The sequence below is a fragment of the Chiloscyllium plagiosum genome, unplaced genomic scaffold (genome assembly GCF_037043375.1).
Source record: "Chiloscyllium plagiosum isolate Xiang-an unplaced genomic scaffold, Cpla_swu_hap1 HiC_scaffold_23, whole genome shotgun sequence".
Lineage (NCBI taxonomy): Eukaryota > Metazoa > Chordata > Chondrichthyes > Orectolobiformes > Hemiscylliidae > Chiloscyllium > Chiloscyllium plagiosum.
The window spans coordinates 34,126,424-34,140,420 of NW_028270161.1; positions in this window are offsets into that span (position 1 = coordinate 34,126,424).

Sequence of the window (13,997 nt, forward strand, 5' to 3'; positions counted from 1 at the left end):
CTTAATGAGGAGCTGGCCCAATGCTGGGAAGGACACAGAAGCATTCTCATCCTGTCCCTGAGTGTGTCCATAATTTTGCTAACAGGCTACTAGCTGACGTGTGCTTCATCACCACAACCTGATGCAGCAATACTTATATTATCTCGCATACTGGAAGAAACTGTGTGGAGGTGTTGTGTTATTGACAAGCAGCTAACTATTATATACAAATATTATATTCACAGACAGATAAGTATCTTAACTAATGTCAAGCAATTAAGTTGCACAAAGCTGCATGCTTCCTATTGCACATCATGTGCCAAGTGATCGTCACAAAAATGCAGTCTGGGTCTTTTATACTATTAGGTCACATGTATAACGTATAATGACGATATCATGAATATGTCTTTTAAAGGTATAGTGACAAACTGACTGTGAGACATAACACAACTGCTAGCCAACACTGCAGTGATCAGAGATAGGAATGGTTTAATGTGTACTTACAGAATTTGCTCCTGGCCTCACCTCAAAAACTGTCTTTCTGTGGCTGGGAACATTCTGCTGGTTAACTCTGTTTCTCTCTCTCTGGATGCTACAAGATCTACAGAGTATTTCAAGCATCTTCTCTTGGTGTTATTGCTGAATCTAACTTGCTTCTGTTCATTTCAAGACCCACTTTGTGAGAGCAATTAAGTAATCAGCTGAAATCTTCCATATCAAAACAAAATCTACTGACTGCAGTTAATTCGGTTGTAATACATCGGTTTCGGAAAATGTTACATTTCAAAACAATACCACTTTAAAATTGTGGAGCAGCAATTAAATTTATGCTTGAATAAAAGACATAAAGATTTTCTTCAAGAGGCTGTTAATGGATTGAATGGCAAATTAAAGGAATTTTTTAAAAAAGTGATACGATTGGTTTAAGTGCTGTAGTAACTGATTTTTTTTTTGCTGAGACCACAGTGACTGATTTTGTGAGAGTTAGCTATGGAAGAGAAACCAATCCCCAAAGCTTGGAGTGGGAATTGATATACAAGTTAGTCTGCTCCCCCTGACTTTAACTTGATGCTTCCACCTCCTCTAAGAGATTTCAGTGTCAAAATGTTGATCGGCTGGATGCTTGAACGTGGGGCCAGCAATATGAGTGGCTGGTATTAGTTAAAGCTAGTATGCGCAATGTAAAGCTAGACTGCATCGGTCATCAGCGAGGTGTCTCATGGCTGGAGCAGATCTTGTGCAGGAACTGAACCTAACCAATGTAAAAAGATGACATAGCACAAAAAAGTGTGAACTCTAAAGTTTCCTAACATTCTTCTTGGGACATGGTGGAGGGGATGGAAAGGAGGGAAACTGTTCATGGACCTACACGGGACCAGGATGCCTCTAGGCAAGTGATCAGAAAGGAGTGGGAATAGATTATCGTGGCAGTCAATTATAATTCAAGCTCTGAGAACCTGGATAGAGTATCACAAGAATTTAATAATCTTACATGAATGGTCAAGGTCTATAACTGCATCAGCAAATGTTACAGCATACTGACCAACCAATACCTCCAGCATTTTGCAAAAGGATACACCCAACTTATGTATGCCACACAGCACCCTTACATATGTAAGACCGCTGCAAGTGTAACAGTCACATCAAACTGCTGCCTCACTGCTGCCTCACAGCGCCAGAGACCCGGGTTCAATTCCCGACTCAGGCGACTGACTGTGTGGAGTTTGCACGTTCTCCCCGTGTCTGCGTGGGTTTCCTCCGGGTGCTCCGGTTTCCTCCCAAAGTCCAAAGATGTGCAGGTCAGGTGAATTGGCCATGCTAAATTACCCGTAGTGTTAGGTAAGGGGTAAAAGTAGAGGTATGGGTGGGTTGCGCTTCGGCGGGGCGGTGTGGACTTGTTGGGCCGAAGGGCTTGTTTCCACACTGTAAGTAATCTAATCTAAAAAAAAATCTAATCTAATTTCTGAGATTGCCATTGTTATCAAGGAGCATCAAGGAGTCCAAAGTAGTTCAAGCACTGCAAATGGTGGAGAAATTCAGCTGATCTGGCACCATGTGTGGTAGAGAAACAGAGTTAATGTTTCAAATATTAATGGAATGGTCAAAATATTAATCTTGCTCTGAAAAGCAGAAAATAATTGAAGTAACTCATTAAAGTTACACAGCTTAATAAACTACAACACGGTTTCTCTGATTTTGAAAGTCAATTTAATTATTTCAAATGCCTCATCCCCAAATATTTACTCTTGTATGTAATCAAAGTCTGAGTTTTGAAATTAGAAGCGAAGATTAAACTACATGTGAAGTTCTATAAAGTATATGCTTCACCCACTTGTGCAGGTTGCATTAAAACTGAAAGACAATGAAGAAATTATATTTACAAGCATCACAGAAATGTCGTTTGATTGGATGTCATATGATCAGATGTCACCTGATCATGAAGACCTTATGAAATATGTCAAAGTAAATTTGGCAAGTTAGAATCATGGAATCATAGAGTCATACAGCATGGAAACGGACCCTTGGTCCAACTGGTCCATGCAGACCATGTTCCCAAACTAAACTAGTTCCAAATAAAAACTGGAAAAACTGTGGATGTTGTAAATCAGAGACAAAAATAGAAATTGCTGGAAAGGTTCAGCAGGTCTGGCAGCACCTGTGGAGAGAAATCAGTGTTAACATGTCAGGCCAGTTCTGAGGAAGGGTTTCGGGTCGTGTGACCCTTCCTCAGAACTGGCCCGAAACGTTATCACTAATTTCTCTCCACAGGTGTTGCCAGACAAGCTGAGCTTTTCCAGCAAGTTCTATTTTTGTCTCTAAACTAGTCTCACTTGCCTGCATTTCGCTATATCCTTCCAAACACTTCCTCACCATGTACTTATCCAAATGTCTTTTAAATGTTGTAATTGTACCTGCATCTACCACTTCCTCTGGCAGGTCATTCTACAAATGATCACTCTCTCTGTGTAAAAAAGTTGCCCCTCATGTGCTTTTTAAAACTTTCTCCTCTCACCTTAAAAAAAATGCCCCCGAGTTTTGAATTCCCCCACCTTAGGGAAAAGATCCTTGTTATTCATCTTAACTGTGCCCCTCATGATTTTATAAACCTCAATAAGGTCATCCCTCAACCTCCTATGCTCCAGCGAAAAACGTCCCAGGCTATTTTTATAACTCAAACCCTCTATTCCCAGCATCATCATAATAAATCTTTTATAAAGCCTCACTAATTTAATAGTATTCTTCCTATAGTTTAGTAACCAGAACTGCACACAGTACTTCAGAAGAGACCCTACCAATGTCCTGTACAACCTCATTATAACGTGCCAACTCCTATACTCAAATGTCAGAGCATGAACAGGAGCATGCTAAATGTCTTCTTCACCACCTTGTCTACCTGTGATGCAAAATTTCAAAGAATTATGTACTTGAACCCCTAGGTTTCTCGGTTTTACAAAACTACTCAGGGCCCTATACCATTAATTGTATAAGTTCTGTCCTACTTTGTTTTACCTTAAATTGAAGTTAATATTTTGCATTGATGTACTGAATCAACTGAAAATTACTCTGCCATTTCTTTTTGCAGATCTTCAATGAACTATTATTTATTTCCAGTATTTTCTACCTCTATTTAAATGAACAACCCATTCTCAAATTCCCAGTTTATGTACTTACAGTGAAGAGGGAAGCATTGAAAGCAAGTCAACAAAGTAAGAGTTAAATGATAAATATCATCGGATTAAATACACAGATTCTATTCAGAAGTCCCATGAGATCAAAGCATTTTGGAAAACAGTTGCTCAATGTAGTCTTCATTATTTTTCTTTACTACAAGGTTTGTGACCTGCCTGAAGGTTACCCGTTGAAACATGCTGCTCAAGGCTGCCAGGAGAAGAAAAGACAGATCATGATTAAACATGTGAGTAAAGATATCCTGAACTCGATGGCCCTATTTGTAAAAAGGGAAACTTGTAAAGAGTAGGTGTGTCAAGTCTTAAAATGAATATTCCTGATTTGAGAGAGTGAGATGGAATGGGCCCAATGCTCCTTTCACCTCACTCAACAGAACAAAATGCATTGACGTCACATGCTGGGTTGAAAATTGTCATACATTGAGTAATTCAATGAGTAATATCCTGCTGCAAATTAAACAAATGTCTACATCTTTTAAAAATGCATCCGAAAAAAATGTTAACCTGCAAGAAACTGATGTACGATATTCAAAAATCACTGATGAAGGGCTTTTGCCCGAAATGTCGATTTTCCTGCTCGTCGGATGCTGCCTGACCTGCTGTGCTTTTCCAGCACCACTCTGATCTAAACTCTGGTTTCCAGCATCTACAGTCCTCACTTTTGCCTAAAAGTGATATAAGTCAAGTTGTACAAAATTGAGCAACCTTTTTGCAAATTGTCATGAAATGTATGTTTGAAGAAAATATTTTTTATCCTCCCTCACTTTTCCCCCCTTTCAATAAGAAGTGCAAAAAACTTATGGATTCCTATGTCACTACCCAATCAGTTGCCTCTGCACTCCACTTACCCACAGCAGCTCACTGCGCCAAACTTCCTGTCCCGACCCTGAGCACCTGAACTACACTAGCTTCCAGTTAAGCAATGCTTCAATTTCAAAATTCTCATTCTTGGTTGTAAACCTTCCATGTGTCTACACTTTCTTCTTAATTTTGTGATTGCCTTCAGCCTTACAACCACCCACCAGAATGTCAGTGTTTCTCCAATTCTAGCCTCTTCAACATCCGCAATTTAATTATTCAACAGCAGTGACCATGTCTTCAGCTTCAAAGGCCTAAGCTCTTGAATTAACTCCCTAAATCTTATCACTACGCTACCTCTATTTCTTCCTTTAAGATGCTCTTATGGCCAGGCTTTTGATTGTCTAACTCAATACATCCTTATGTGGTGCTGTGTCAAGTACTTAATTTGATAATGCTTCTACCATGTACCTGGGAAGTTTAAAGGCATTGTATAACTCATTACACTGCCATTATGCCATAGCTTTATTTCAACTGAGAATTATACTCCAACTCTAAGTTTCAGAGTGTCATTTAAGACTCCAGCCCCAAAGTACACCTTGTCCTATAAAACAAATGCATGAAAATTACCAAGCATGGCATCATTGAGAATTTCTTAAAGCAAAATTGTGTGTGAAACAATCCTGATATCCTTGTCTTCAATCACCTCCAGTGGATCTTCCTTGACAGCTTTAAATGCACAGCCCCACTTGGAAGTCTCACCTCACATGTTGTTGTTATATAATTCTGCACTTTGTTTGATGCTCAGCTTGCTGACACCTGAGTTGCAATGTTTCTGCTGCCAAACAAAGGCCTTTTAGTCTGTTTCTATTCTTCTTAAAAGAGAGCCCGTAATGCTGGAGAGATACATGCTGCTCTGTGCAGCTCTGAGTCACTAAACACAAGCCTATGACCCTTTAGGAGGAGATAGCTTAATTCCTGAACAGTCCCACAGTGGAAGTATTTGGTATTGGAGGAATGAGATGTAGGTCGACAGGTTCATACAGACATGCTGTTGCTACTCAATCTCTTGGTTCCTGGAGAAGGTCCAGATTTTCTGTAAGCAACATCATGCTAATAACAACACGATTTGCAAAGAGCTGCTAAAAAGTCTCTTCCTGTTGACTTCAATGAGTACAAAATTCACAAAAAAAAAGTGTAACAAAGACAATAGATTTTAGCTGAGTTCCTTAAATTTGCAACTAAAATTGCATCTTGAAATTTTTCTAAGCAGTAACTAAAATTCCACTATCTGAAGAAGTTGTTTTAGTGACTTGAAAATCATTCCTGCAAGGTTTTTATTTTAATAGTTTAAAATCAATATCAAGAGAATAGCTTATCCTTTTTCTTCTAATTTCAGATTCAAAGTCATGTCAACAATAACAGCAACAATTTGCATATGTATTTCACTTTAAATGAAGCAAAATGTCCCAAGGCACTTTACAGAAACATTATTAAATACAATTTAACACCAATTTACATTGGTGTAAAACATATAATATATTGGAAAATGGAACAAAAAGCTTCGTTAAAGAAAAAGGGATTTTAAGAAGCAATTTAAAGGAGATGAGTGAGGCAAAGGGATTTAATGAGGGAATTCCAGAGCTTACAGTCTAGGCAACTAATGGGTTGTCTTTCAGTGGTGAGCAATGAAAACTGGGGATATGGAAGAGGCCAGGATTGCCACAGCTCAGAGGTCTCACATTGTAGTATGGTTAAAGGAGGCTGTAGAGGTAGAGGCAAGCTGCACTTGCCTCTCTGACAGCCAAAAATGCGATGATTAAAATCTGTTTTGGCAATATTGACTCAGATTCGAGCAAGCATGAGTCAGGATGCCTGGAGGAAGAACGCCTCATCTTCCACCTCAGAACACTTCAATGTGGACTTCACCAGTTTCCTTATTTCCCCTCCTCCCACCTCACCCCAGTTCCAAACTTCCAGCTCAGCACCATCCTCATGACCTGTCCTACCTGTCAATGTCCCTTCCCATCTATCCACTCCACCCTCCTCTCTGACCTATCACCTCCATTCCCACCCCAATTGACCTATTGTACTCTTTGCTACCTTCGCCCCAGCCCCACCAGCTTCCACCCGCCCCCCCAACCCGCCCCATTTGCTTCTCCACCCTGGAGGCTCCCTGCCTCCATTCCTGATGAAGGGCTTTTGCCTGAGACGTTGATTTTCCTGCTCCTCGGATGCTGCCCGACCTGCTGTGCCTTTCCAGCACCACTCTAATCTAGACTCTGGTTTCCAGCATCTGCAATCCTCACTTTTGCAAAGTTCGTTTTTGACACTAACTCACTTTCAAGGAAAGCATAGGAATAGATGTGACTTATGGTACTATACACTTCACTGGGAAAAGCAAAGTGAAAGTTTCTCTGTGCGCCAGTTTGACACTGACACTGGCTCTTCTGATCTACTTCGGCAGTAAACTCCCCAATGTTTCATGTCTAAAATTTACACTCTTGAATTGAAATCCCTTATGTTTGTGCCTTTCTCCATCTCTGTAACATTTTGAGCTTTACAGTGTCCCATAAATCTCCATTGTTCTGGTTGCAGTTGCATCCCATTTTCAATCACTTGCTATTCTTTCTTTGGCTGTTTATGTTCCCTTATTCAGAATTCCTTTCCTAAATTCTCCCAATTGTCTTCCTCTCTCTCCTTAGATAACACCACTTTAATCAACTTTTGAACACTCTCGTAATATCTCCTTTTTTGACTCAACATTTAGTTTTATATGATTCCAGCTTTGAGGTATGCTTCTGAACATTTGTCTCCTTTAAAGACACCAGCAATTATTTGAATGAATGCTCACTAAATAGGTGCTATGCTATTAGAACACCCATGTGTGAAAGTTTGGTTTCAGTACACAATTTTAAGTTTAATTGCTGATCACAATGATATGAACTTGCTGGGAGACACTAAAATAAAACAGCAACAACACACTGATTAGACGCAACTATTGTGGAGCTACATATAATGGTGCTGCACTTTCCCAATTCTGTTATAGGTGTGGAGTGTACTGGCCTAAACAACAGCACATTTCAGGGACCGAGAGGGCATGCGGATTTTCAGAGTCTACACTCATGGCCCTAATGGTTGCGGTCCAGAGGAGGAGAGATATCCTGTACCTTCATGAAAAGACATGCACTGTCCAGTCCTTTTTTGCAGTAGATAGAGCTGTTCCTGACTGGCCTTAGCTCCTCCTCACATTCCTTGTGAAGACGAAGGGATCATCTGCTCAATGCTGGTGACAAAAATGGCCCTTTCCCCTGGTGGCTACAATGAAGTGTCAAAAAGTATGAACAGCATAGCACCTCTGTTTTTAATAATGTCCTCAGAAAACGTGCAGAATAAACATTGATAGAGTATTGTTGAAGTCTTGACATAGTTTGTAGAAGTCTCCCATGTGTTTCAAAAGGCTTCTTCAGAAAGAAGCAAATGTTGGAAGGTGATAAACTTTTAAGTAATGTTCAAAATCCATAGAAATGACTTATTTACTCCCTCTTAGCTGGTCACTTTCACATCAAGCAGAAATCACCAATATGTCACAAAAGATCCTGAATTAATGCTACTTGAAGGTTTCAGTGACAATCAATTCTTTAACAATCACCTCCACTGTATAAGTTGGAGGTAACTGAAATGTTTGAGATACATCTTGGGGGCCTTGTAATGTCAACCTGCAGGTTTTCAAAATGTGAAACAGTGAATGTGTAAAGATCAATAATTCACCAGATATCCCTTTGAATAAGGGGTATAATTCCTTATCATCAGAGATTTGGCATTCAGACTGGTTCTGATTTATTTTTCTCTGCTCTAAAGATACCTGCCAGTCTTATAAACAGCTAAATTAAACTGAGAAACTGCTGTTGGAGAGTGTTTGCTGGTTCTAGGTGTTTTATGTCATGTGATTGCATTATTTCTGGAATGAAGAAAACCTGTCATTCACCTCAAATCTCTAATATTACAAATCAAAGAGCTTTCCTTCATTGTTTTACTTTTAACACTTTATATGTTGTTGCAGTCGTCCATGCTGTAAAAGGTGATTTCTGGGAATCTTCATATTATTTTATGCTAACTATCTCTAGATTGCGTATTCCTTTTTGTTTAGACATTGCAGTAACACATACACTCACTGGGAATTTAACTTTTGCATTAGATTCCTTTTCTGCTGCAATTAAATGCTTTTGCATTGTCTTGCGTCTCTGAAGAATTTTTCATATAATTACTGGTGTTTATCGAAACTTTGCTTTCACACTGTGCACTGTAAGTACGGCATTACCACAACAGTTTCAGAACAATGTCAGTTAGAACATCTACCAGAAAGAAGATTCCACTATCTTCTACATCTCTGAGGATTTCTTTCAACAACTAATATTATGTAAATTTGTTGCTGATTTGGGTAAATTTCAAAAGATTTTGGTTAATCTCACAGGATTATTAAATTTAAATATGACAAGATCTTGTATTTATAAAGTACTTTCAAGATGGTAAAACTTCCCAAAGTGCTTCACAGAAGCATTGCAAGGAGATATTAGATCAGATGACCAAAAAGCTTGGTCAAAGAGAAAGATTTTAAGGAATGCCTAACAGGAGGAAAAAGAAGCAGTTTAGGGAGGCCAAGGCAAGAGTAATTAAAATTAGGGACACACAGAGGTCAGAGTTAGAGGAGTCCATTTATCTCAGAGGTTATGGAGATATAGATATAAGGAGGGGCATGACAAGTAAGACTTTGAAATCAAAGCCGAGAATTTTGAAATCAATTTTACCATGAGATAATATACATCCGTGAGTAGAAGGAGATGGGAAACAGTACCTGATAAGATTTAAGAGACAAACAGCAGAGTTTTGAATGACGTCAAGATTACAGAGGATAGAATATGGGAGACTAGCCTAAAAAAGCATTGCAATGGTCAGGCCTAAAGATAAAGGTAGTGGGGGATGGGGTTTGAGGATTTCAACAGTAGACAAGCTGAGACAGTGGGGAAATTGGGTAATTCTACATAGATGGAAATAAGCTGTCTCACTGATGGCACAAATGAAGTCAGAAGATTTACTCAGGGTCAAACGTTGTACCAAAGTTGTGAATGAACTGTCTTAACCTCAGGATGCTGCCATGGGAAGGGATGGCATTAACAGCAAAGGAATGGAGTTTGTAACAAACTAAGACCAGTGAAAAGCATATGCCTCCCAGGTGTTGTATTACAAATTGCAATGGATCCTGCAAAACTAAAATCTTCCTCAAAGTCGGAAGGATTAGAATATTCCTTTCAATAACAGTTTTAAAGAAAAGTCAATATGGACTAGAAACATTAACTTTATGTTTTGTAGAAGCACCAGGTGGGATTTAATGAGGCTGGTGAGGGTCTCAACATCAAGTGTCAAAACTGATGGCGTCTGCACTGATCTGACCTCAGGAGCAATGAAGGGATGAAGTCCCTAATTAATGTCACTGAGACTTTGGCTTCATTGAGGACTTTCTCCAGTTGAGGAGATAGCTGAGCCCTGAATCAATCAATCAGAGGCTGATAGCTCTCCATTGCTAGCAGCTCTGTCAGGAGTTAAAGACCCTACCGGAAATACACTTGGGCCTTCTCAATTAGATCCATTGAGAAATGTAAATGAAGGTGGCAGTGGTGTCCCGAGGAGGGAATTGTTGAAGGAGAATCAGAGGGAGAGGCAGATTTTTAGCTCTCAGCAAATTCTCCACTTAGAGTCATGGGGTTATAGAGATATACAGCATAGAAACAGATCCTTTGCTCCAACTTGTCCATACTGACCAGATATCCTAAACAATTCTAGTCCCATTTGTCAGCATTTGGTCCATATCCCTCTAAACCCTTCCTACTCATATACCCATCCAGATGCCTTTTAAATGTTGTAATTGTATCAGCCTTCACCATTTGGTGTGGCTCTCTAAGGCTCTGGTCAGATCACATTTGGAGTATTGTGCACAGTTTTAGGCCCTATACCTCAGAAAGGATGTACTGGCCCTGGAGCAGGCCCAGAGGAGGTTCACGAGAGTGGTCCCAGGAACGAAAGGTTTAACATATGAGGAACGTTTGAGGACTCTGGGTCTATACTCAATGGGGTTTATAAGGATGAAGGGGGATCTAATTGAAACTTACAGAATACTGAATGGCCTAGATAGACTGGATGGCGGGAAATGTTTCCATTAGCGGGAGAGACTAAAGCCCAAGGACACAGCCTTAAAGTAAAGGGAAGACTGTTTAAAACGGAGATAAGGAAATGCTTCTTCAACAAGACAGTGGTGAAGCTATGGAATTCACTGCCACTGAAGGCTGTGAAGGCCAAGTCATTGAGTATATTTAAGACATAGATAGATAGGTTCATGATTGACAAGGGGATCAAGGGTTATGGGGAGAAAGCGGGAGAATGGGGTTGAGAAACTTATCAGGAGAAAGTGAGGGCTGCAGATGCTGGAGATCAGAGCTGAAAATGTGTTGCTGGAAAAGCGCAGCAGGTCAGGCAGCATCTAAGGAACAGGAGAATCGACATTTCGGGCATAAGCCCTTCTTCAGGAATGAGGAAATTGTGTCCAGCAGGCTAAGATAAAAGGTAGGGAGGAGGGACTTGGGGGAGGGGCTTTGGAAATACGATAGGTGGAGGGAGGTCAAGGTGAGGGTGATAGGCCGGAGTGGGGTGGGGGCGGAGAGGTCAGGAAGAAGATTGCAGGTTAGGAAGGCGGTGCTGAGTTCAAGGGATTTGACTGAGACAAGGTGGGGGGAGGGGAAATGAGGAAACTGGAGAAATCTGAGTTCATCCCTTGTGGTTGGAGGGTTCCCAGGCAGAAGATGAGGCGCTCTTCCTCCAACCGTCGTGTTGCCATGGTCTGGCGATGGAGGAGTCCAAGGACCTGCATGTCCTTGGTGGAGTGGGAGGGGGAGTTAAAGTGTTGGGCTACGGGATGGTTAGGTTGGTTGGTCCGGGTGTCTCAGAGATCTTCTCTGAAATGTTCCGCAAATAGGGGGGAGGTGTGGGCGCAAGTTTTGCATTTCTTGCGGTTGCAGGGGAAGGTGCCGGGAGTGGAGGTTGGGTTGGTGGGGGGTGTGGACCTGACGAGGGAGTCACGGAGGGGGTGGTCTTTTCGGAACGCTGATAGGGGAGGGGAGGGAAATATATCACTGGTGGTGGGGTCCGTTTGGAGGTGGCGGAAATGACAGCGGATGATACGTTGTACATGGAGGTTGGTGGGGTGGTAGGTGAGGACCAGTGGGGTTCTGTCCTGGTGGTGGTTGGAAGGGCGAGGCTCAAGGGCGGAGGAGCGGGAAGTGGAAGAGATGCGGTGGAGGGCATCGTCGACTATGTCTGGCGGGAAATTGCGGTCCTTGAAGAAGGAGGCCACTTCCCACTCCTCCTCTGCCACCAGGACAGAACCCCAATGGTCCTCACCTACCACCCCAGCAACCTCCATGTACAACGTATCATCCGCCGTCATTTCCGCCACCTCCAAACGGACCCCACCACCAGTGATATATTTCCCTCCCCTCCCCTATCAGCGTTCCGAAAAGACCACTCCCTCCATGACTCCCTCGTCAGGTCCACACCCCCCACCAACCCAACCTCCACTCCCGGCACCTTCCCCTGCAACTGCAAGAAATGCAAAACTTGCGCCCACACCTCCCCCCCTTACTTCCCTCCAAGGCCTCAAGGGACACTTCCATATCCGCCACAAATTCACCTGCACCTCCACACACATCATCTATTGCATCTGCTGCACCCAATGTGGCCTCCTCTATATTGGGGAGACAGGCCGCCTACTTGCGGAACGTTTCAGAGAACACCTCTGAGACACCCGGACCAACCAACCCAACCACCCCGTAGCCCAACACTTTAACTCCCCCTCCCACTCCACCAAGGACATGCAGGTCCTTGGACTCCTCCATCACCAGACCATGGCAACACGACGGTTGGAGGAAGAGCGCCTCATCTTCTGCCTGGGAACCCTCCAACCACAGGGGATGAACTCAGATTTCTCCAGTTTCCTCATTTCCCCTCCCCCCACCTTGTCTCAGTCAAATCCCTCGAACTCAGCACCGCCTTCCTAACCTGCAATCTTCTTCCTGACCTCTCCGCCCCCACCCCACTCCGGCCTATCACCCTCACCTTGACCTCCCTCCACCTATCGCATTTCCAAAGCCCCTCCCCCAAGTCCCTCCTCCCTACCTTTTATCTTAGCCTGCTGGACACACTTTCCTCATTCCTGAAGAAGGGCTTATGCCCGAAACGTCGATTCTCCTGTTCCTTGGATGCTGCCTGACCTGCTGCGCTTTTCCAGCGACACATTTTCAGCTTGAGAAACTTATCAGCCATGAGTAAATGGCAGAGCACACTCAATGGACTGAATTGTCTAATTTCTGCTCCTGTGTCTTATGGTCTTTTGGTTTTCCTCTGGCAGCTCATTCCATACATGCACCACCCTTAGTGTGAAAAAGTTGCAGGTCCCTTTTAAATCTTTCTCCACTCACCTTAAACTTATTCCCTCTAGTTTTGGACTCCCCCCACCCTGGGGAAAAGACCTTGTCTATTTACCTTCTCCATGCTCCTCATAATTTTATAAACCTCTATAATGTCATCGCTCCATGGAAAACAACCCCAGCTCATTCAGCCTCTCCCTACAGCTCAAACCCTCCGACCCTTCCTCTCAGTATTAGTTTCCTTCATCAGGCACTGAGTTCCTTTGAATGTGAGGCATCGCACCCTGCCTTCAGTCTCTGCACATAATGATTCCTTTGCCCATTGCCAGCTTAAACCAGCCAAAGTACTTAAATAGGTTGGAATTCCTCTCTTAAAGCCCTCAAATGACCACTAGGCAGGAAACTTATCCTTGAACTAGCCTCCCTACCCACTGTCTCCCAGCCCCACAACCTTCACAGCTCTGTAATTAGTCACAAGGAAGGGAGGATGGAGGGAATCAAGGCATTAATTTACTCTTCTTAACTTCATTCCAGCTGAAATTAGCAACTTAAACCTCCACCCCCCCACCCCAACTGGAAAATCATATGTTTATTGAACTAGCAGTGGGCAATATCTTTGAAACATTCTGGTGAAGAGCCACCGGACTCAAAATATTAACTCAGCTTTGTCCCCACAGGTGAGTTTCACCAGCAATTTCTGGTTTTATTTTGTTTACGATTTCCAGCATCCACTGTTCTTTGTTTTATCTTTAGAAGGTTGTTTCTGGCATTGTTTGTAAATGTTAATGCCCTAGCTACCATCGATCTATAACCAGGTGGTATCCAGACAATAGGCCATATTAAAGTCTGTTGTGAGAAATAGAATCTTAACATGACTATAGTATTGTATTATTTTTAAATCTCCTTCAGTAGTATACCTGGCTCCATTGCAGATTCAATTACAAGATGATTAAACCTGACTTCTTGACTCTGTTTAAGTACATTATAACATACACCTTACTGTGAAATGGCTATAAGTGTCAAGACTATTTTCTACTCAATAAAAGAGCATCTA